We start from the raw sequence: 25353 nt of genomic DNA on the forward strand, positions 1-25353 counted from the left end.
TTCCCCCAAAGCAGTGTAACATCATTATATTAGTACCTGTTACAATGATAGGTGTTATAGTGTAGGTGTGTGGTTTATAGGATAAATATGGTTTTTCAAAGTCTTAAAATTTGTTTTAAGATTAAGTGAGAAATATTAAAAACAAACTTTTTGTGATGCTAACATCTTAAATGTCAGTAACTGAGTTAGCTAAATTATCCAGAGTAAAACATTTAAAAACTTTGATTTTTTCAATTGTTTTTTAAATTGATCCACATTTTATTGTAAGGCTTTCTTTTTGTAAACTTTAGTATTTATTATGTTTCCACAGTGTGTTCAGCTCCAGAATGATGCTGGGACATTGAACAATTAGATTTCTATTTTCTTTTAAGTAGTTGATTTTCATGGCGAATATATTTTTGCCAGAGTTTATTGCCTTCTAGTTCTGTTTAAGACTTGATTGTGCTCATAATTTTTGTCCTCTACAATTCTGCATCATTATACACTCAGTGAAGTCATTTATAATTTCCCTATCAAAAATTCAAATTTTATCATTATGATCCTAATGTGACATTAGCAAATTAGGGAACAGAAGGGATTGAGTTTGTGGGCAATCTATAACAAAGGAATTGAATGGAAACAAAAGCAAATAAAGGCCACTAGCAGTAGGCATTTATGGTTTTTAGAACCAATGTCAACTACCTCTGTTTCATTTCATTTTCATATTTTAAAGCACTGTAACCTAATTTGGAATTATGCATTACTGTAAAACTAAACCATATTAAGGATTATTGCATAATTTCCATTCAGTTTCCTTGACATTTATTTCTTTTATCTTTCTGTAGCCAAGTAGGCTATTTGGAATGGCATTTTGCCTGCCTCACCAACAACTTACCAGGTGGCTGTTGATATCCAGATATTTCTAGCAAAAGAAAAAATTATTTTAAACCTACAAGTTCACAACACTAATATTATAAAAGTTATTCACTTTTTCTACTCATCCAAAAATACTATATAATTTTTTAAAAATATGGACTAAATTTTATGGGATCCTGTTTCCTAGACAAAGAACTACAGGCAACTGCTGGGAGTAGGAGAATTAGCTTCTTTCAGGAATGAGTCCCCTTATTGGTTATTCAATGCAGAGTGTTCAGCACAGAAAACATATACACATAAACAGCAAAACTGACTCAGAAGGATATATATATATATATATATATATGTACATACACATACATACATACACACACACCAATAATAATCAAAGTAAAAGGGGCTGTCAACTTGATACTAGGGGGAATATGAAAAGGGTTTAGAAGAGGGTAGCTGGGAGGAGCTGAATGGAGGAAAAGAAGGATGGCTATGATATAATTCTATTTCAGTTAAAAATGCTTTTAAATGTGGCTAAACAAATCAGCATAAGATCCCTTGTTCTTGTTAGCTTACAGACCTTTGGAATGTACTTGATATTTTGTCATAAAGGTTATATCTGAATACATTCCATAGACACTTAACACGTAGACATATTTATGGAATGAATAATTTATTTTTAATTTGCATACATCCAACTGGGCATTATCATGATAGCAATTGTCATAACAGACTACAGCAACATGTGAATTTTCATATTGTCTCAAGATGGAATCAGAAAAATCGAAATATTTTCTTCAAAGTTGAAGTCTTCAATTACATGTTGAAAATGAAGAAAAACTGTGTGAACTCTCAATTCAACATACAAGTATGTTAGCGAAGGCAGAAATAACAGCTGGTAGTAAATCTGTAGTGCTAACATTGCTCAGAAGTGAACCTTAAAACTTTCTTTGCAGCCTCAGAATATAATGAAATGAAAACAAACCATTATTAAACAAGTTTACTGATTTAACTTTTAAGCATGCAGTTGTATAGGTGTGAATGAAGAAAATTCATTGTATGCTCATTTCATTTGACTTTAAGCGTTGCCTATCTTGCTTTATTGTTTCATTTGTAAGAGATAAAGGCACTTTGGAATGTCTCAAAACACTAATTAAATATAGAAGCTACAATAATCTTCAAGTGAAAGCTAATATTGAAGAACATTTTGTAATCCTTTTCATCCATTTTCCATATATTATTTAATCTCAATTCTTAGAAAACTGACATTTGCCTTCAGTTCATTTCTGCTTTGGCATTTCTAAGTTGATAATATATTAAATGGAAAATCAAATTCACAAAAATATCTGATTTGTTTCAATAGTGAGCGCCTTCCACATCAAGCCAAAATCAAATGAAGATTCCCATTATAAAGCAAAGTAGGTGTAATATATTGTGCAAGTAACTCACAGGCTTCAATTCCTTTATTAATCATTACTCATACATGCAGATGTAGCTTCTCCTTAATTTGTTTTAATGAGATGAAGCATATCTTTGCACTGATCTTTCTCTCTCTCTCTCTCTCTCTCTCTCTCTCTCTCTCTCTCACACACACACACACACACACACACACATACACACACACACACACACATGCATTACTTCACTTTTTTTTTTTTGGTTTTTTTCGAGACAGGGTTTCTCTGTGGTTTTGGAGCCTGTCCTGGAACTAGCTCTTGTAGACCAGGCTGGTCTCGAACTCACAGAGATCCGCCTGCCTCTGCCTCCCGAGTGCTGGGATTAAAGGCGTGCACCACCACCGTCCGGCGCATTACTTCACTTTTGTGTATTTTCTTGACAAAATAATGTTACATCTTATGGCTATACATACATTGCCTTGCTATTTGTTTCTTTATAAACTTACATAAGAGTAGCTATTGTTTATATGAGAAAATAGACATAACAGTTAAGCTTATAAATCACAAGAACTTGTGATTGTGCAGCACTATCCCCAGCAAGTGGAATATTCCTGGCATACAACAGACATTCCATTCCATGTTTAGAATAAATGATTATATAAACAAAAATACATAAAATCACAAGGCACTATTCCCTTTAAACGTCCTAAAACCCTTAAAGATGTGTTTGTGGATAATTTGCTCCCTATTGCTACCATCCTGCTACTGCCCATTGTTACGTCTTGCTTATCTATATGCATTGTGACTTCTTCCTCCTCTTTAAAATGTTCATGAACTAGAGTAATTGCCACAATATTTTGTAGATGGACATGCTCTCTTCAGAGGGTCATGAATTTTCTGATATTAACTTGTAGTGGCATTTCGAATGTATTTTAATAAATAAAGACTTTATAAAGATCTTAGAGTAAAACAGTCCCACTGGTTAGTTTACAAAACAGATTATGATAACACACATCTTTAATCTCAATAGTCATAGTGACACACACCTTTATTCCCAGTTGCCAGAGAAATCGGGTGGTACATGTCTTTAATCCCAGTGGTGCATGCCTTTGATCCCAGCCTTAGAGAGGAATATAAGATGGGGCGAGACAGCTCTCAGACACCACTTCAGACTGAGGTCATGGTAAGAGCCAGAGGCTGGCTGTTTTGCTTTTCAGATCTTCAGGTTTTCTTTACTTATTAAAATACATTTGAAATGCCACTACTTTTCCTCTCTCGAAATAAATTTACTTATTTACTTAGTGGTTCTCTCCTAACATATCTGAGCATCCTTATTTGCACTTTCTTAACCCTATAACACAATTTCTCCTAACATGAATTCATAATATTTTATGAATTCGATTTTATGCTTATGAGTTTTTGCCCGCATGTATGTCTGCAGAATGTGCATACCTGGTACCCACAAAGGCCATAAATGGACATCGGATGCTCTGTAACTGCAGTTGCGGATGATTAATGGCCACTGAGTGGGTGCAAGGAACCAAATTGAGGTGCCCTGCAAAAGCAGCAAGTGATCTTAACTGCTGGACTGTCTCTCTACCCCATACAATATTTTATAATATACCACTGAATTTCTGCTTTCTCTGGTAATGATTATGAGACTGTTGAAAGTGCATTGAATAGATAGTATATGCATAGTACATACAGGTATAATACACAGTAGATATAGCATGGATTTTTCAGCCAAATTCGTGATTACACTGGACTACAGGAGTTAGACAATATGTCATTCATTTCCTTTTGCAAAAAGTTTCATTGTCTACTTTGCGAAGGCAAATTTAATGAAGACTGATTGCAATCATGCTCTAAGAAAATGCCTCAAATTAATCTTTTACCACAGCTCTTCATTTCATAATTTGTTGCAAAAATGATTTATTCTTTCTCAAATATGCATTATGACTTCCTACCTACTGTTTAAACTCTGAATGTATATTTGCCCTTCTTTTATACATTCTTTGTCTTTCTGCGTCAGTTCCATATACTACATTGCAATGTCTAGTTCAAGAAGACCTTACTTTGCATAATAAAAGAGTGAGGAAAGACAGGTAGTCCTGGAATAATGTGAGGAGTCAGCACCAAAGAGGCAGCGTCCTGAGATATGATTCTGGCCTGTGGCTCTACAAAGGATGCACCTATTATCCTCTGCTTCATATAGTATCCCTGACCTTATCCAAACTGGGGTGTGTGTGTGTGTGTGTGTGTGTGTGTGTGTGTGTGTGTGTGTGTGACTTTCTATTTTTGGTACCGACAGACACTATACTCAACTAATCATAGGTAGAGTAAAAGAAGGAAGAGTATATTAGATCAACTCGCTCATCTTTAAAACAATACTGAAGTTTCCTTTGTTATTTTCCCCTCTGACACATAACCACTGCTTGGAAAAGATTTGTAAGTGGCATTTGCTACAATCTAATATTTAATGGGGTCCCAGATAATAATGCTACTTAATCACTGTCTTTATGGAAAAACCTAAAATGATCAAGAGCAAAGGGATAGAGGGGAAAGAACTGGGATGTGAGAAACCCACCAGCAGCAGAGAAGAACTAGAATCTCAACCAGCATTGAAAGTCTCATGTTTCCAAAGGACCTCTTTGGCCAAAGTAGAGAAAGTCATACTTTTCTCAGAGATTCCTAGTCCCTGTCAAGGTTCACCAATTCAGTAAAGATGCCAAGATTTTATTTCAATTGAATTTTATTAAACAACTTGTCTTAGTTAAAGTTTCTATTGCTGTGAAAAGATATCATGACCATAGAAACTCTTATCTAGGGAAACATTTAATTGGAGCTGGCTTAAAGGTTAAGAGGTTTAGTCAGTTATCTACAAGGCAGGAAGCATGGCAACATTCAGGTAAACATAATATTAGAGAGGTAGCTTCGAGTTCTACATCTGGATCCACAGGCAGCAAGAAAAGACAGTTAGCCCTGTCTTGCATTTCTGAAGTCTAAAAGTCTACCCCCAGTTATATATGTCCTCCAGCAAGGCCACACCTACTGCATCTAGGACATATCTCCTAATAGTGACATTCTCTATGAGTCTATAGGGACATTTTTATTCAAACCATCACACAACTCAACATAGTGATCCTGGCTCATAGTATTCTACTTTTTTTAGTTTTATTTGTGTGTGTGTGTGTGTGTGTGTGTGTGTGTGTGTGTGTGTGTAGCCTTATTAAAGTACCATCCAAGTAAGGTGTAATCACACAGGCCTGCAATCCCAGCTTGGGGAAGTTGAGACAAGAGGATTACCACAAATTCAAGATCAGTGTGGGCTACATAATAAGTTCCAGGCCAGGAGGGGCTAAAACTGTCTCAAAACAAACAAAAAAGATACTTTAGAGGATGTACCAGGTTGTAACAGCAACACCATAATTCATGTTCCTTAAATAGGTCACTCACTCATTTTTCCCTTTGTTTCATTTTATGAAGTAATTCCTAGTCGATACCAAAGTGAAGCTTTGTATCTTTGATTTTAAAAAGGTAGCAATTCTTTGGAAAATGGTTGCTAAACATGTTTCCAACATAAAGTCAACTGGTAGGCATAGAAGGAGAAAAAAGCAGATAGGGATCTCAAAGCCAATGGTCATGTTTCTTATATGATTCATGCAGAAAACTATTTGTGAGCAGTTTGACAATACCTATTGGTTTACATGGTTAGTAATTAAGCAAGCATGCCCAATTTTCTAAAGATTTGTTTTTTTCTTCCAGGGTAGAAAGTAGAAACTACAGCCTTGCAAATTCTGTACTACTATACTATATCCCTAGCCCCTACTTATTATTTGCTACGCAAGTATTGATGATTTTTGTACGCCAGTTACAGAAATATCCTGTTGGAAAAGATGTGTAGAGTTGACTTCCCTTAATAAACTTTCAGATCTTGGGAAATAACCACTAGTGAATAAATAGGCAAGAAAATACTTACTTGGAACTTGGAAAGTGGAGTGGAGAAAGTGAAAAGAAAAAAAAAAAAACAGGACACTTACTCCAGGTTGAACAACCAGGAATGAACTTGTGGTTGTAGTATTTGGGTAAAGGATCGGATTTAATGTAAATGAATGGGAACAAGCTAGAAAACAGAAATGTTCAACTCCAAGCAGGCAGAACCATACACCTATAGGAACTACGTCAAGAATAAGATCAGTGAGATTTCAGAGCTTAGCGTCTTTTATGTTCTTGTTATAACAGAAATGTCAGATTTTCAGGCTCCTCTCAGACTACTGAATAAAAAACAATGAATGGTACTCAGTAGACTGTGTTAACAAACCATCATTGTGGTGATGCTTTTTGAATTATTTGAGAACCAGTGTGATAAACTGATATTTTGAGCTATAAAGGAGCCAGACCATATGTATCTCTACTCAACCACAATAATAGAAAGAACTATTATGTGGATCATGAAATGTTTGCAAGTTTGAAAAGCTTGTTGAAGTGGTAGAGCCCTCGCCTAGCATGCATCAACCTCTGGGTTCCATGCTTAGCCCTCAAAATAAAGAAAAGACTTGTAAACGTTGAGGGAGTGGCAGCGGGCCACTTTCCGCCACCCGTCTCCCCGCAGGGCTAGCTTTATACCCAAAATAATTACATGGAAACTGTATTCTTTTGGCTAGCTCTTACACATTGATCTAACCCATTTTTAATATTCTGTGTAGCACCACGAGGTGGTAGCTTACCAGGGAGATCTTAACCTGCGTCTGTGTCGGGTGGGAGAATCATGGCGACTTACTGACTCAGCTTCTTTCTCCCAGCATTCTGTTCTGTTTACTCTACCCACCTAAGGGTTGGCCTATCAAATGGGCATAGGCAGTTTCTTTATTAGTTAACCAATGAAAGCAACAGATACATACAAGACCCACCTCCATCATTTAAACACAAAGCTAGCACCTGCCTAAAATAATTTCTGAGTGTGCCGATGACTATCCCTGTGGTTGATATTTTTCATTTATTCATTGGGAATTTCATACATGTGAAGCAGAAGAGATGCTTTGTCATGTAAGAGCACATGCTCCTCTTCAGAGGACCCAAGTTCCTTTCTTAAATCAAAAGATAAATTCCTTGTGTCAATGTATATTTCATGCATTTATTCGATATATATTGATCATATCAACCCCCACTCTTCCTCCAAACTCCTCTGAGTTCCCCACCCCAACACATCCTCCCAACTTAGTGTCTTTGTTTTTATTCCACTGAACTCAATTTGGCTGTCCATATGCACACGCAAGCAGGACTATCTATTGCAGCATGAGCCACATACTAGTGACCATACCCCTAATGAAGTGAATATTCTTCCCTCAACTGCCATCAACTAGCATAGCTTCTTGGTGGTTAATCTTTTTAATGGTTTATAGATTATTACTTAATTTAAATATGTTAATAAATGTTCATTAACTTCCATTTGCTTTATGTGTTATCACATATAATTAAAATTTCTCAGAAATAAAATATTGGCTTTTTTCCCCTGTTTCCTTAGCAGCCTAAACCATGGCCTGCTTAAATGATTTGTCTATACTCATTACAAACCCTTTTATTTTAATTGTGCATATTTTGCAATTAGCTTCTGTAAAACAGTCATGAACTACCTTTTATTAGTTTTAATTGTGTCATTAGAGCTGTAGAATTCTTCAAATGGCTTTGTTTGTTTATTTAGTTTGTTTGTTTGCTTGCTTTTTTTTTTTTTTTTTTTTTTTTCTTTTAAACACTGCCTGGCCCATTAGTTCTGGCCTCTTATTGGCTAGCTCTTACATATTGATCTAACTCATTTCTAATATTCTGTGTAGCACAACGAGTTGGCTTACCAGGGAAGATCTTAACCAGCATCTGTCTGGAGTGGGAGAATCATGGCGACTCCTGACTCGGCTTCTTTCTCCCAGCTTTCTGTTCTGTCTACTCCGCCTACCTAATTTTCTGTCCTATTAAAGGGCTAAGGCAGTTTCTTTATTTAACCAATGAAATTAACTCCTCCATCATTTCCCCTTTTTCTGTTTAAACAAAAAAGAAAGGCTTTCACTTTAACATAGTAAGATTACATATAGCAAAACAGTTATCAAGCAAGAATTAAAGTTACAATATTTAAATCTATTTTATCTTTTATCATAACTAAGGAAAACTATAACTATAACTAACCATTCTTCAACTCCATCAAAGACTCCAGAAGGATATAATATTACCTAAGTAAACAAGAAATAAGAAAACTCTAGAAATGACAGAGACATCTTGCTGCCTAGACAGTCATGCAAAGTTCCTCTGTACCGTTGGGGCATCCATCTTCAGCCTACAGACCCATAGTATCCAGCAGACATTTCCATGACGCAGGAAAATTCAAAGATAGTTCAGTCACTTTCTGCTATGTCCTGCAGAATGTTTCGCAGACTCTTTCATGAATCAGGAACCCCGAAAGACCATCTCACCTTTAGGCAAGTTCAGCAGTCCCCTTTCTGCGGGTTCTCTGTGTCCAGTTTATGCAATAGTCCAGGCAAGAACAGTTTCTTGCCCAAGTGGCTATCAAACTCCATAAGGATCCTCTTCGATGCCCATCTTCCTCTTGAAGTAGATTGGTGCTGTCAGGAGCAGATGTGTCTCATTGTCATAAAAAGCCCTAAATTATTAAAGCACTTAAATGCCATATTCTGTAGCCTTTGAAAGATATGAAGAATACCTATCTGAAATATATCTATGCATATCTAGAAAATCTAACAAGCATGACTAAAAGCTTGACAATTATCGATGATTATCCATTAACAACCTATATACATTACATTTTTAAATGAACTATACAATCACAATACCTTAATCAAGATCAGAAATACATATACATATAACAAAATTGACCTTAAAATCTATACAAATGCAAATTATTCATATCTATATCATATCCCCCTTTAAATGTAAAAGAATATTCATAAACAATATTTGGGAATATGGGCGCAGTTTTTTTCTCTCCAAACTGCTTCCTGCTGAATGGGGGCGCTGTATTCAGATCTTTCATGGTGTAACCTGTGTGTCAGGGTCATCTCAGTCGGCAGTTGAGTGAAGTAATTTTCTGAAGGTGTTCACAGCAACCTTTCAGGAGGGCGTGGTCTATCATACCATATTGGGATAGACGCAATCCACAGAATCTCATCCTCTGTGAAAACAAAAGAAGACCCTCTCCAGAGCATCATATCCTTAGACCCATATTCTGAAATCATAATACCCTTGTATCCATTCTGGTTTAGCTTGGCAGCCCATATAATGAAATGTCTCTCTGCAGTTAGCTCCTTTACAGTCAAAAATTTTAAAGAAAACACAATAATACAAAGAATCCAGACTCTCTGTGAATTTTCCATTTTTACGTGGCTTATTTTTCTTTATTTCTTTTTTTTTTTTTTTTTTAAATATTATCTTTTTTTTTTATTTATTTATTTTTATTCTTTTTTAATTAAAATTTCCACCTGCTCCCCATTTCCCATTTCCCTCCCCTCCTCCCAAATATTGCCCTCCCCCCACTTCCCTCCCCCTATCCCCACTCCTCTTCTCCTCCCCCCACTCCATTCCCCCTCCCTCTCGTTACTGAAGAGCAGTCCAAATTCCCTGCCCTGCGGGAAGACCAAGGTCCTTCTATCTACGTCCAGAAAGGTGAGCGTCCAAACAGGCTAAGCTCCCACAAAGCCAGTTCATGTATTAGGATCGAAACCTAGTGCCATTGTCCTTGGCTTCTCATCAGTCTTCATTGACCGCCATGCTCAGAGAGTCCGGAATCAACCCATGCTTATTCAGTCCCAGACCAGCTGGCCTTGGTGGGCTCCCAATAAATCAGTTCCACTGTCACAGTGGGTGGGTGCATCCCTCGTGGTCCTGATTTTTTGCTCATGTTCTCCCTCCTTCTGCTCCTCATTTTGACCTTAAGAGCTCAGACCGTTGCTCCAAATTGAGACTCTGTCTCTACCTCGATCCATCGCCAGATGAAGGTTCTAAGGTGATATGCAAGATATTCATCAGTATAGGATAGGGTCATTTCAGGTTCCCTCTCCTTAGTTGCCCAAGGTACCAGCTGGGGACATATTCCTGGACACCTGCGAACCCCTCAAGAGTCAAGTCTCTTGCCAACCCTAAGATGGCTCCCTTAGATAGGATATATACTTCGCTGCTCCCGTATCCATCCTTCCTATATCCCAACCATCCCAATCCTCCGAGCTCCTCCCATCCTCCCCTTCTCATATTTCTCATCCCATTTCCCCTTTGCCCCATGCCACCTCACCCGCAAGTTCCCAGTTTTTGCCCTGGAATCTTGTCTACTTCCCCCTCTCCATGCGGATGACTATATGATTTTCTTTGGGTTCACTTTCTTATTTAGCTTCTATAGGATCACACATTATATGCTTAATGTCTTTTATTTTATGGCTAGAAACCGATTATGAGTGAGTACATCCCATGTTCCTCTTTTTGAGTCTGGGATACCTCACTCAGGATAGTGTTTTCTATTTCCATCCATTTGCACGCAAAATTCGAGAAGTCATTGTTTTTTACTGCTGAGTAGTACTCTAATATGTATATATTCCACACTTTCTTCATCCATTCCTCCATTGAAGGGCATCTAGGTTGTTTCCAGGTTTTGGCTATTACAAACAATGCTGCTATGAACATAGTTGAACAGATACTTTTGTCATTTGATGTGGCATCTCTTGGGTATATTCCCAATAGTGGTATTACTGGATCTTGGGGTAGGTTGATCCCAAATTTCCTGAGAAATCGCCACACTGATTTCCAAAGTGGTTGCACAAGTTTGCATTCCCACCAGCAATGAATGAGTGTGCCTCTTTCTCCACAACCTCTCCAGCAAAGGCTATCATTGGTGTTCTTGATTTTAGCCATTCTGACAGGTGTAAGATGGTATCTCAAAGTTGTTTTAATTTGCATTTCCCTTATCGCTAAGGAGGTTGAGCATGACCTTAGGTGTCTTTTGGCCATTTGAATTTCTTCTGTTGAGAATTCTCTGTTCAGATCAGTGCCCCATTTTTTTATTGGGTTCATTAGCATTTTAAAGTTTAGTTTCTTGAGTTCTTTATATATTTTGGTGATCAGACCTTTGTCTGTTGCAGGGTTGGTGAAGATCTTCTCCCAGTCAGTGGGTTGCCTTTTTGTCTTAGTGACAGTGTCCTTTGCTTTACAGAAGCTACTCAGTTTCAGGAGGTCCCATTTATTCAATGTTGCCCTTAATGTCTGTGCTGCTGGGGATAAACGTAGGAAGTGATCTCCTGTACCCATATGTTGTAGAGTACTTCCAACTTTTTCTTCTATCAGGTTCAGTGTGTTCAGACTAATATTGAGGTCTTTAATCCATTTGGACTTGAGTTTTGTGCATGGTGATAGATATGGATCTATTTTCATTCTTCTACACGTTGACAACCAGTTCTGCCAGCACCATTTGTTGAAGATGCTCTCTTTTTTCCATTGAATACTTTTAGCTCCTTTATCAAAAATTAGGTGTTCATAAGTTTGTGGGTTAAAATCAGGGTCTTCTACTCGGTTCCATTGGTCGACTTCTCTGTTTTTATGCCAATACCAAACTGTTTTCAATACTGAGGCTCTGTAATAGAGTTTGAGGTCAGGGATGGTAATGCCTCCAGACGATCCTTTATTATATAAGATTGTTTTGGCTATCCTGGGTTTTTTGTTTCTCCATATAAAGTTGATTATTGTCCTCTCAAGATCTGTGAAGAATTTTGATGGGATTTTAATGGGGATTGCATTGAATCTATAAATTGCCCTTGGTAGAATTGCCATTTTTACTATGTTGATCCTCCCTATCCAAGAGCAAGGGAGATCCTTCCATTTTCTGGTATCCTCCTCAATTTCTTTCTTCATTGACTTAAAGTTCTTGTCAAATAGATCCTTTACTTCCTTGGTTAGGGTTACCCCAAGATATTTTATGCTATTTGTGGCTATCGTGAAGGGTGATGCTTCTCTGATTTCCATCTCTGCTTCCTTATCCTTTGTGTATAGGAGGGCAACTGATTTTTTGGAATTGATCTTGTATCCTGCAACGCTACTAAAGGTGTTTATCAGCTGAAGGAGTTCTTTGCTGGAGTTTTTGGGGTCGCTTATGTACACTATCATATCGTCTGCAAATAATGAAAGTTTAACTTCTTCCTTTCCGATTTGAATCCCTTTGATCCCCTTATGTTGTCTTATTGCTATTGCTAGAATTTCAAGCACTATATTAAAGAGGTATGGAGAGAGTGGACAACCTTGTCGTGTTCCTGATTTTAGTGGAATAGCTTTGAGTTTCTCTCCATTTAATTTGATGTTAGCTGACGGCTTGCTATAAATAGCTTTTATTATAGTTAGGAACGACCCTTGTATTCCTAATCTCTCTAAGACCTTTATCATAAAGGGATGTTGAATTTTGTCAAATGCTTTTTCAGCATCTAATGAAATGATCATATGGTTTTTTTCTTTCAGTTTATTTATATGATGGATTACATTGATAGATTTTCGTATGTTGAACCAGCCCTGCATCTCTGGGATGAAGCCTACTTGATCATAATGGATAATTTTTCTGATGTGTTCTTGGATTCGGTTTGCCAGTATTTTATTGAGTATTTTTGCGTCGATGTTCATGAGTGAGATTGGCCTGTAGTTCTCTTTCTTGGTTGTGTCTTTGTGTGGTTTTGGTATCAGAGTAACTTCAGCTTCATAAAAGGAATTTGGCAATGACTTCTCTGTTTCAATATTGTGAAATACATTAAGGAGTATAGGTATTAGGTCTTCTTGGAAGTTCTGGTAGAATTCTGCATTGAAGCCATCTGGACCTGGGCTTTTTTTGGTGGGGAGGTTTTTTATAACAACTTCTAATTCTTCGCGACTAACAGGTCTATTTAGATTGTTCACCTGGTCCTGGTTTAACTTTGGTATATGGTACTTATCTAAAAAAGTGTCCATTTCTATAACATTTTCCAATTTTGTGGCATACAGATTTTTGTAGTAAGATCTAATGATTCTCTGAATTTCCTCTGAGTCTGTGGTTATGTCTCCCTTTTCGTTTCTGATTTTGTTAATTTGCGTATTCTCTCTCCGCCGTTTGATTAGTTTGGATAGGGGTTTATCAATCTTATTGATTTTCTCCATGAACCAGCTTTTTGTTTCATTGATTCTTTTGATTGTTTTCTGTGTTTCTATTTTGTTGATTTCAGCCCTCAATTTGATTATTTCCAGTCTTCTACTTCTCCTAGGTGAGTCTGCTTCTTTTCTTTCTAAAGCTTTCAGGTGGGCTATTAAGTCTCCAATGTGTGCTTTCTCCGTTTTCTTTAAGTGGGCACTTAATGCTATGAATTTTCCTCTTAGCACTGCTTTCATAGTGTCCCAGAGGTTTGAGTATGTTGAGTCTTCGTTTTCATTGAATTCAAGAAAGACTTTAATTTCTTTCTTTATTTCTTCCTTGATCCAGGTGAGGTTCAGTAGTTGACTGTCCAGTTTCCATGAGTTCACAGGCTTTCTGGGGATAGCATTGTTGTTGAATTCTAACTTTAATCCATGGTGATCTGATAAGACACAGGTGGTTACCGATATTTTTTTGTAACTGTGTAAGTTTGCTTTGTTACCGAGTATGTGGTCTATTTTCGAGAAGGTTCCATGAGCTGCAGAGAAGAAGGTATATTCTTTCCTATTTGGGTGGAATGTTCTATAGATGTCTGTTAAGTCCATTTGATTCATTACCTCTCTTAATCCTCTTATTTCTCTGTTAGGTTTCTGTTTGATTGACCTGTCCATTGGTGAGAGAGGAGTGTTGAAATCTCCTACTATTAGTGTGTGTGGTTTGATGACTGCCTTGAGTTTTAGTAACGTTTCTTTTACATAAGTGGGTGCTTTTATATTAGGGGCATATATATTCAGGATTGAGATTTCATCCTGGTGAATTGTTCCTGTTATGAGTAAAAAATGTCCATCTCCATCTCTTTTGATTGATTTTAGTTTGAAGTCAACTTTCTTAGAAATTAGTATGGCCACACCTGCTTGTTTCTTAGGTCCGTTTGCTTGATAAACTTTTTCCCAGCCCTTTACTCTGAGTAGATGTCTGTCTTTGTGGTTGAGGTGTGTTTCTTGTAAGCAGCAGAATGTTGGATCCTGTTTTCGTATCCAATCTCTTAGCCTGTGCCTCTTTATAGGTGAGTTGAGTCCATTGATATTAAGTGATATTAATGACCAGTGGTTGTTAACTCCGGTCATTTTTCCTTTCTTTCTTTCTTTCCTTTGGTAGTAGAGTTTGTGTGTTTCCCTTCTTCAAGTTGTGCTGGTGAAGGGTCTTTAGATGTCTGAGTTATTGTGGGCATTGTTGGACTCCTTGGTTTGTGATTTTCCTTCAATTACTTTCTGAAGGGCTGGATTTGTGGCTACGTATTGTTTAAATTTGTTTTTATCCTGGAAAACTTTGTTTTCTCCATTTATAGTGAACGAAAGCTTGGCTGGGTATAGTAGTCTGGGCTTGCATCCATGGTCTCGTAGTTTCTGCAGTATATCTATCCAGGACCTTCTGGCTTTCATGGTTTCCATAGAGAAATCAGGTGTAAGTCTGATAGGTTTACCTTTATAGGTAACTTGACCTTTTTCCTTTGCAGCTCTTAATATTCTTTCTTTATTCTGTATGTTTTGTGTTTTGATTATTATATGACGAGGAGATGTTTTTTTTTGATCCAGTCGATTTGGTGTTCTGTATGCTTCTTGGACCTTCAAAGGAATATCTTTCTTAAGGTTGGGAAAGTTTTCTTCTATAATTTTATTAAATATATTTTCTGGACCATTGAGCTGTACTTCTTCTCCTTCTTCTATCCCTATTATTCTTAGGTTTGGTCTTTTTATTGTGTCCCAGATTTCCTGAATGTTTTGTGATGAGAATTTGTTGGTTATGCTGTTTTCTTTGATGAGAGTGTTTATTTTCTCTATGGTATCTTCAGTGTCTGAGATTCTTTCTTCTATCTCTTGTAATCTGTTGGTGGTACTTGTCTCTGTAGTTCCTGTTCGTTTATTCAAATTTTCCATCTCCATCCTTCCCTCGGTTTGTGTTTTCTTTATTACTTCCACTTCGTTCTTCAAGTCTTGAACCGTTTCCCTTACCTGTTTGATTACTTTTTCTTGTTTCTCTTGGTTTTCTTGGGTATCTTTGAGATATTTATTCATTTCCTCTACCTTTTTGTTTGTAATCTCTAATTGGTTGTGGCAGTTTTTCACCTCCTGTTTAAGGTCCTCTATTATTTTCATAAAATTCACTTTTGAGTCGAATTCTTCTAATTCTTCTGTATTAGGGTTTAGACTTCTCATTTCGGGATTCCTGGATCCTGGTGATGTCACGTTGCCTTTCAAGTTGTTGGGGGAATTCTTGCATTGGCGCCTGCCCATCTTTTCCTTCAAATGGAGCCAGGAGAGGCCTGATGTCTTGGACCAGTCTTTGCTGTGACTAACTCTCTAGGTGTATCTCCTCAGTGTAGGGGCAGGAACCGTTCGTTCCCTTCCAGGTGAACTCCTCAACACCAAAATATGGATGCGTGGTATTCCAATGACCCGCGTAAAGAAGGCCGAATGCAAGGGGTCGGGCGGGGTCCAGTAGAACACAGGCGACACTGCAGTACAAGCTGGAGGTGCCTGCGCTCCCTTTCGGGGGTTGCTGAGGCCTGCCCGCTGCTCTGGTTGGGTAGCCTTAGTGTAGGGGCGTTTGTGCTCTCTACCGGGACCGTCCGCCCCAGGATAGTACACACTCACCCGTCCCGATGAAACTTCTTGGCACCTACACAGGAACTCCTGGATGCCCCAATGAGCCAGGGACTAATGGAAGTAGGGCGCAGGCAGAGCAGGTCCAGCAGATCACAGCAGAGACTGCAGCCCCAGCAGCAGGGGCCCGCTTTCCCTGGCGGGGACCTTGAGGCCTGCCCTCTGGTCAGGGACTCACTGCTCTGGGTTGGTAGCCTTAGTGAAATGGCAGGAAACTGTTCCACAGCTAAGGACCTTGCAGACAAGGCAGGTTTGGGGGTGGGGGTGGGGGCGGGTGTGTAGGAGAGCAAGCCCTGCAGCAGGAGCTGGGGGAGGGGTGTTTGTGCTCTCTACCGGGACAGTCCGCCCCAGGATAGCACACACTCACCCGTCCCGATGAAACTTCTCAGCACCTACACAGGAACTCCTGGATGCCCCAATGAGCCAGGGACTAAGGGAAGTAGGGCGCAGGCAGAGCAGGTCCAGCAGATCACAGCAGAGACTGCAGCCCCAGCAGCAGGGGCCCGCTTTCCCTGGCGGGGACCTTGAGGCCTGCCCTCTGGTCAGGGACTCACTGCTCTGGGTTGGTAGCCTTAGTGAAATGGCAGGAAACTCTGCTTGCTTTTTTTATAAAGGAGAAATAATTAGCAACCAGACTTTGGACTACAGAATTAAATATTCAAGGAAATTTGAAGTAACTAAGATTTTTCAACTGGTTTGGTTTGTTGTTGTTGTTGTTAAAAACCTGGTAAACCTGAGACTGACGTTATGGCTCAGTGGGCAAATCCTTGTTCTGCAAGTATTTGAACCTAGGTTCAAATCCTCAGCACTCAGTATAAAAAATCCTGGTGTGACAGCACACATCTAGAACCCGAGCACTAAGGAGGCAAAGAGAAGAGAACCCTGGGAGCTTGCTGAGAGAACCAATCTATTGGAAACAACAAGCTTCAGGTTCATTGAGCAACCCTTTTTCAAAAGATTGAAGAAAGTCACTGATGCTGACCTTTGGCTTCTGCATGTGCAAACAAAAGTGGCTTCACCCTCACACATTATACATATGTACACACATGAAGTACACACAAAATAATGAAAAAACTCAACTTAGTTACAGTCGTTCCTCTATGGTAAATGATGTCCTATTTCTCATTCTCAAATTATGCGGTAAAGCTGGAGTGATGTTTCAATGGTTAAGACACCGGTTGCACTTTCAGAGGACCTGAGTTTGCTTCTGAGCACCCAAGTTGTCCAGGTCACAGCCATCAAGAGGAGAGGATTCAGCACTCTCTTCTGCCTTCATAAACATCAACATATACAAACAGACAAACACACATGTACAAAAATAAATCATTTTTGCCCGGGTTCCTCTGTGAAACCTGGAACTCACTACATAGACCTTGCTAGCCTTGAACTCACAGAGATCTGACCACCTCTGCTTCCCAAGTTTGGGGGACTAATGTTATATACCACCTGGCCCAGCAGTAAATCTTTTTAAATATATTTTAAGAAGACGATTGTTATTGAAGAGTAAATATATGCTTTGGTCTTTGTTTTAAAAACACTGGGTTTTCCAGGCAGTGGTGGCTCACACCTTTAATTTCAGCACTAGGGAGGCAGAGGCAGTCAGATCTCTGTGAGTTTGAGGTCAGCCTGATCTACAAGAGCTAGTTCCAGGACAGGCTCCAAAGCTACAGAGAAACCCTGTCTGAAAAAAACAAAACAAAAAACCCAATAAACAAAAACCCACTGGGTTTAAGTCTTCGTGGAAGCCTCTAAGACATAGCAGATGAAGAATGTACAGGCTGATAGAGGAGGACCACAAGTTCACATCTGTGCTCTATAGTGAGGCTCGGTCTCAAACTTCAGTCTATGCAAAAAGTAAAATGTTCAAAAGAAAATTTTATGTGTGGATGTGGACTATTTTTAATTACATTAAAAGAAGAGAAAGATTCTTTCTCATTTGTAAAAACTGGTTCTATATTGCAAACTTAAACATACAGCAGCCAATTTCTACTATTCTAGTATCACAAATTTGGAATCGTGCTGAGTCTGAGATCAGTAAAAATATAATTACTGATAATTGCTTGGGAAATAAGAACATGAAATTTTCTTCATGTCAACAAACTTTACATTTATTTCTCTATTTGTTTAATTTAACCTTCCCTATGTTGTCCTGATTATGCTACATCTAGATCATCAGTTTTTGTTCTGTTTTATTATTTATGTACTTATTCAGTTTGCTTGTCAAAAGCTATCATGCCCAAATATAAAAGTTTGCAATGGTCCTGAAAACTGAATGCAAGGGAGACAATGAAATCACATCATATTTTGCCTTCAGGCTACTAAAATAAAAAATGATATGGTGATGGAATACAATTGTAATTCTATTTTTTAATACACGCTTCTTTGGCATAATTTATTGTCAAGAGTGTCTCTACCAGAGAAAAATGTGATACTAAAGACAGGGTTGAGCTCCTGTAACCTGTACACTGACTCATCTCTCATTGTTCTAGTCTGTCCTTCAAAATTTAGAAGAAACAAAGTATTCAACATTATGTAAAAGATAATACATCCATTTTGTTGAAGCTCTGAGCCAGCCTCATAGTGTTAGAAATGAAAGTTCACATGAAAAAGATCTTGGGATGGGGAAATATGAAGAAAAAGGTGCCTGAAGTCGTGGAGAACACCTAGTTAGATGAATTTAGTTGCTATATTGACTGCTGCCAGTGGTCCAGCCAGATTCCTTCACTGACCTGGTGTACGCCTTCCCCTGTGTCTCTGAATGTTAAATGCTGAAGTTACAGGATGTAATCCTTTTCCAAAAAGACATCCTTCAATCAAAAGGAATAATTTCTACCCATCTTGTCTTTCTTAAAACCATGAAAGGTGAAAAAGAAAATAGTCCCTTTGTTTAGACATGTGTCCCACCACGGTCTAATTTGTACATCAAAGCTTCTGGGGATAAGCTCTCCAAATGGGACCATATCTGCTTTAGCTTTCCCGTGTCTCTCTTCCTGTTTCTCTCCCTCTCCTTCTCCCTATCTAACTCTTTGCTTCCCTGAAGCCTGTCCTACAACACTGGGCATCAAAAGCTGTGTGCCTAGCTTTGCTTCGGCTCTACCCTACTTTTTCTAACATCCCGAATGTTTGGACTATATTTTTTCAGGATCTTGGTTCACAAACAATTATGCAGTATGGTTTTCTTGTAGAGAAAAAAAAATATAGTTAGTTACTCTTTCATTTCTTAAGTACAGAGACATTTGTCATGCACAGAGATAATAATTATAAGAGCTTGGCCTTAGGTTTAAAACTAATATAGCTTATAGCTCTTACAACTTAAACTAACCCATTTCTATTAATCTACATTCTGTCATGGGCTGCCCGTCTTGCTTCCTCTGTGTCTCCTTGCATCTTTCCATATGCCTAGATTTCTCCTCCTCTTCCTTTCTCTAACTGGAAATCCAGCCTATACCTCCTGTCTAGTTTTGTCATTCAGCTTTTTATCAAATGAATCACAGCACTATATCTTCACACAGTGCACAAATATCCCACAACAAATAAAGATATATATATGTATATATATATAAGCTGTTTACATATATAAGCTAAGCATATATATTATATATGTATATCATCTATACATATATAAATAGAGAGCTTATTGAACAGTCCATTCTTTCTTTCCCTTCTGGCTTATTTGTACAGCTACTCCTGCTTTGACCTCTCTTACATTATCTTGGGCATCCACAATTGACACTTCTATTTTCTTTGTATCTACAAGCCTCATCTTGCCTTACTTTCCTAATCCAGTTTAGATTCCACAGTCTGTATTTCAATCACATTCTGTCTAAAATTGAAACACCCTTATCCCTAAGTATTTGTGCCACAATCATCTGACAAAACCTTAAACACGGATCAACTGTTTTCTTCTTTCTCAAATGGAACATTGTTGGAAAAGGGAATTAGGACAGATTGATTCTGCTAAAACATTTTGAACCTCAGCCTCAGAAAGACTCTCTGTGCTATCTAGAAAACTCATTGCATTTCATAGGTCAACTCCCTCTCACAACCTTTTTCAAAACTGGTTTATATGCCCCCCACACACACACTTGATCTACATTCATCTTCAAATTCAGCAAATATTTATTACACACCATGCATACTATACCTACTCTGTTGCTCCACAATTTTACAGAATAAACAAAGACTCTTGAAATAGAATTCTTGAGGCTAGGGAAAGGGATCTGTGGGGAGGAATACTTGGTATAAAAACAAGAGGATCTGAGCTCAGATTCTCAGCACCCACACAGAGGTCAAACATGACACCATGTTCCTGTAACCAGAGTTCTGGGGAATAGAGTCAGGCAGGTACCAGTGCCAACTATCAAATCAAAATACTGACCTTCAGACTCAATGAGGGATCCCTTTCAAAAAATAGACAATAATAAAAAAATCTTTCAACATCTTCATCTGACCTCTACATGCACGTGTTTGGTTGTGCAAACACTCACGCACACACACACTTCCTCCCGCCCTCCCTCAACTTATTCTTATCATCCAAAGTGGCCTATGTCTTAGAGCAGATAGAATTTTTTAACTGTCAAATCAAAATTACTTCCTCACAAACATTTCTTTGATAAGAGACAATTCCTTTCTTTTTTCACAATCGGTTGATGACTATAATTTGAAACATACTTGAAAAGTCTTTAACTACATAAAGATAAACAAAAATATGACAGGTAATTTAACTTTTTAAAAAGAATAACTTGACATCAAATTTATGTATCATTCTAAATCAGCAATTTTGTATTTATAATTAAACATTTAATGAAGTGAAAATTCAACTTGCATTAAATTAGTCATAATGAAATTTGTCTTTGTTTGCTCTTTTATGGAAAGCATATTCCAGATGTTAAAGTGTTTCAAAGAAACCCAGAGTCTAATGGCTCCCTTCGATATTTTCTCACTTACAAGTTCCAAACTAGAATAAAACCTAATGGAAGTCACATAATACATCATGCTGCTTAGAGTTAACTATACTTTTTGACTTTTTATGAGCAGTATTAATAATTTAAATATAAATTTAGGTATATAATATTAAAATCTCTATTAGTTGAAGTATATTCTAACTCAATGTTAGATCTCTTTAAAAGATGTAGCGCCTGCATTCACACTTCACATAGTGGAATTAGTTCCTTTTCCTGTTACCATGACAAAATACCCTGAAAAGAGGAGGAAAAATTTCTTTTTGGTTCACAGTTCAATGGTACATTCCACCATGACAGGGAATTCAAGGGGACAGAAGCCAAAGGCAGCTCCTGGACTGCCACCTGATCAATGAATTTCTTCCTGTCAAAATGTTCAGCATTCAAGAGGCTAAGAAAGAGGAATTATGTGTTTCTCACCAACATAGGATGCATAATAATTTCTAGACTAACCTGAAATACACAGGAATAGCCTGCCTCAATAGTAGTAGTGGTAGTAGTAGTAGTAATAGTAGTAGTAAATTGTGGATAAAAAGACATTTGAAAAGCTTCTGTGAGGTTGGTGAGATGTTTCAGCTGGTAAATAGACTTACCGCCAAACCTAATAATAATAGCAGTTATAGGAAGTTACAAGTAGTAAATAATTTATAATAGCTGTTCCCTCTTCTGATTTGATTAAGAACTATAGTTGAGCAGTTAATACAAAAATAGAGTTAAATACAGATCAGAATAAAAACTTCCCTTAAACTTTTTAAATTTAAATAGTCACAAATGTTTTGCTTGTGTGTGAAGACTCTTTGAGTAGACATACACTGATTGGGGTCCTCCACAAGGGCCACTGATAACGCAATCTGTTTGATTTCCAGTTCTGGTTTCTTTAGTGTAGAGAGAATGCATCAGAAAACATGGGGAGCATTCTCATCTCGACTTCTAAATTCTTAGAGTTACTTCCCTAATTTTTGACTGGAGCCTCTTCTACACTTACCTAAACTGACAATGTTTACTTCTATTTTTCTTTGTGAAGCAACTCTTGTAAAGTGCTTAGACCCCTTCTCAAGCAACAGTAGCCCTTTTTCCTCTTAAAATGTTTCTTTGATTTTGGAAATTGCTAATTAAATTATGATTGTAATATTGATGAGAGCAGGTTTGTAGACATGCATACAAAAGACAGCTGAAATGTACAAGCAACTAACATCTGAACTAATGAGAGGAGAAGAGATAGCCACACACAGGTACTGCAAGCATTTTTACTTATTTGTAGATCACTTTAGGGATCGTCAGTTATCATTGGCACAGAGGAGGAATCAAAATGTTACCACAGCACCCTAAAACGTAGAGTTTACAAAAGGAAAAAGGAATATTGTAAAAGGAAAATGAAATGGTAAAGAGGACTGGAGATTAATTTTTCCTTCTTTTTAGCTTCAAACGATTCAGTATTAATTGTTCCTAGGGTTTGAAGAGAGAAAGTAAAAATTAAATTATTAGAATCAACGCATTGGAACATGCCTACTACATATCAAAACTGAAATCTAAGCATGACATAACTTAGAAACTGAACACTTCACTATTTCTTACAAAGAGACATGCTGGCACCTTGCCGTTTCCACAGTGGTTCCTGTTTCCCATTCAACCTCTTATGTTTATTTGTGATAATTAGTAATTTCTGTGATAATCTAAAAGGACCTGGTTGCACTTTGTAACCAACTTCATCCTTATCCAGGTTTTTCCATTGACATTTCAGAAGTCTGTTTGCTAACCTTTACATTGCAGAAAACAAAATAAGTATGAATCATTCCCTTGAGAGACACAAATGTCCATATAAAGGAATTAATAGCCTTTCTACCTGGGCACTTAGTGCTGATGCTTTTAAACAATGTATTTCTTCATAAGGAAATGGAATAACTTTTACTAGGAACTGCAGCAATTTCAGTGTGATTCCAATGTCATTCCACCAATACAATGTGTAAAAATGTGTCTAATGCAGAAGGTTTTTATATTTTTATATAGTAAGTAACAAACATTCCCCTGTTAAAGTATACATTTCAGTACAGGTGACCCTGTTCTTCAGGTGTTAAGATCATCAGTAATAGACTAAGACTTTTGCCTCCCCACAGGAAATTGTGTTTTTAGTATATTTTAAAGGCCACTTTTAAAAGGTGAAGGGGCTGAGTATGGTGGCACACACTTTTAGTCTTCATGCTTGGAAGACAGAAGCAGGTAAATCTCTGTGAGTTTAAAATCAGTCCAGTCTGCATATTGACTTCCAGGCTAGCCAGGTTTATATACGGAGACTCTGTCTGAAAAATATTAAAACTGTAAGTCGTGCTTTGCAGGATAAAGCAAGAGGGTTGCTTTGTATTTGAGGCCAGCTTGGGCTATAGGAAGACCCTGTCCTAAACCTAAACATTAAGTTCAAATTATTCCTCTGTTGGTGACCTTCTCCCTCTTGGGAGTTCTTTTTTTATTTTTTCTGAATAAATCTACATTTCCTCCACTAAAAATATTAGTGATTTAATTATCTTGCTATATTTCATCTGAGTGCAATTTAAGAATCTTCTATTCTCTGTAAATGGTATATGTTAGTTGCAAGGTATTCAGGTTGATTTGAGGATAATGCCATCCTTGTTTCAAATGTACAGACCAGCTTCCATTTGAAATCAAAAGAAATATAAGAGCTATAGATGTGGGTATTACAAACAATGTTTTTATACAAAAACAGTGAGCACCAGACAGGGAAATAATACCTCCCAGGTCAAGCAAGTCCAATAGAGAGTCAACTCAGTGATGCTGTCCTTGTGAACAGACATTACATTATATAAACTGTTCTCCTAAGTGAGGGAGTTTGTCCCTTAGATGTCATTCGTTGGAACATTTGGTTGTCATGCATCATGTTAAAGATCCATAAATGCCAACTTGATGGGGTAGCTATGATGCATGATATTCTACTCTGCATATCTGCATAGTGTTCTGTTCAATAGATCCTCATGATGCATCACATCAGAGACGCCTGCTTTCAAACTTCAGAAACAGTCAAAATCCCCATGGGAGCCTTCCAAAGTCTCTGCAACAAGGACTAAAATACCATGAGAGCAGAAAGTCATCCTAGGCTGACAAAATACCTTCCTCCCTAAATAAAAGTATTTATTATGTAGTAGGTACAAAGGATGAATATACTCGCATGATTTAGTTTATCTTCTCATTGTAAAAAAGAAAAGAATCCCTTGCTGCTTGAAACATAGGATTTAGAATCTAGCAGCATTCTATTGGTCACTTCACGTCGACATTCCAGATTTTGTGTCGAGTAACATAATGTGGTAATTAAGAATATTCACTCTGAAGTAAACAAATCCAAATATGTATCCCAGGTTACAACATTTTTACCCATAGAATTTCGGCACAATTTAAGACCTGCAAGTTTAGTTTCTCAAAGGTGAAATGAGGATGCTCCAAGTACCGGTCTCATAGGGTCGTTGTGTATGAAAAAGATTAATGTATGTGTGGGTGATGCTTATCACGGAATCATGTACCAAGGAACTGGAACACTAATACATCCTAGTGTGATAACCAATCTGGGCTTCTAATAAAGAAGAAAGTACCATAAATGAATGATAACAACAGAAATCTAGTTCCGTCACATTTAGGGGTGAAGACGTCCAAGTTTAAGTGACTAGCAAATATGTCTATTGCCTCTTGCTACTTCCTCACCTAATCAAAGGGGCTAGCTTCATGTCTGAGGATTCTTTGGGAGGGACACTGTCTTGGCTACAATTTATTGCTGCAACAAAATGCCATGACCAAGGGCAACTTCCAGAAGTAGTTTATTCGGTGCTTAAAGTTTCTGAGGCGCCAGGCGGTGGTGGCACACGCCTCTAATCCCAGCACTCGAGAGGCAGAGGCAGGCGGATCTCTGGGAATTCGAGGCCATCCTGGTCTACAAAATCTAGTTCCGGGACAGGCAACAAAGCTACAGAGAAACCCTGTCTCGAAAAAAAAAAGTTTCTGAGGGCAAGCCTATGACCATCATGGCTGGTCACATGGCAGCAGGAAGGTATAGTCCTGGAGCAGTAGCTGAGAGCTTGCATTCCAACTGCAAACAAGAGTCAGAGAGAGTTATCTGGGAATGGGATGGTCTTTGGAAACATCAAAGCCCTACCCCATGGACACACCTTCTCCAACAAGACCTCCTAATCTACCTCAAACAGTTCCACCAACTGAGGGCCAAGCATTCAAATATATGCATCTCTAGCGGCCATTCTCATCCAAAGCACCACAGGCACTGATTTCAAAATTCACATTTCAAACAGGCCTATTCCCTAATATTGCCAGAGAGCTTACAGTCTATATACACTAGT

General features: G+C 37.9%; 1 protein-coding gene across 2 annotated transcripts in view; it reads left to right on the plus strand.

Annotated features, from left to right (window-relative positions):
- The window catches only part of Dmd (dystrophin), a 2258623-nt gene that overhangs the window by 1902420 nt on the left and 330850 nt on the right, over positions 1-25353 (plus strand). The window lies entirely within an intron of this gene.

The sequence above is a fragment of the Chionomys nivalis genome, chromosome X (assembly GCF_950005125.1).
Source record: "Chionomys nivalis chromosome X, mChiNiv1.1, whole genome shotgun sequence".
Taxonomy (NCBI): domain Eukaryota; kingdom Metazoa; phylum Chordata; class Mammalia; order Rodentia; family Cricetidae; genus Chionomys; species Chionomys nivalis.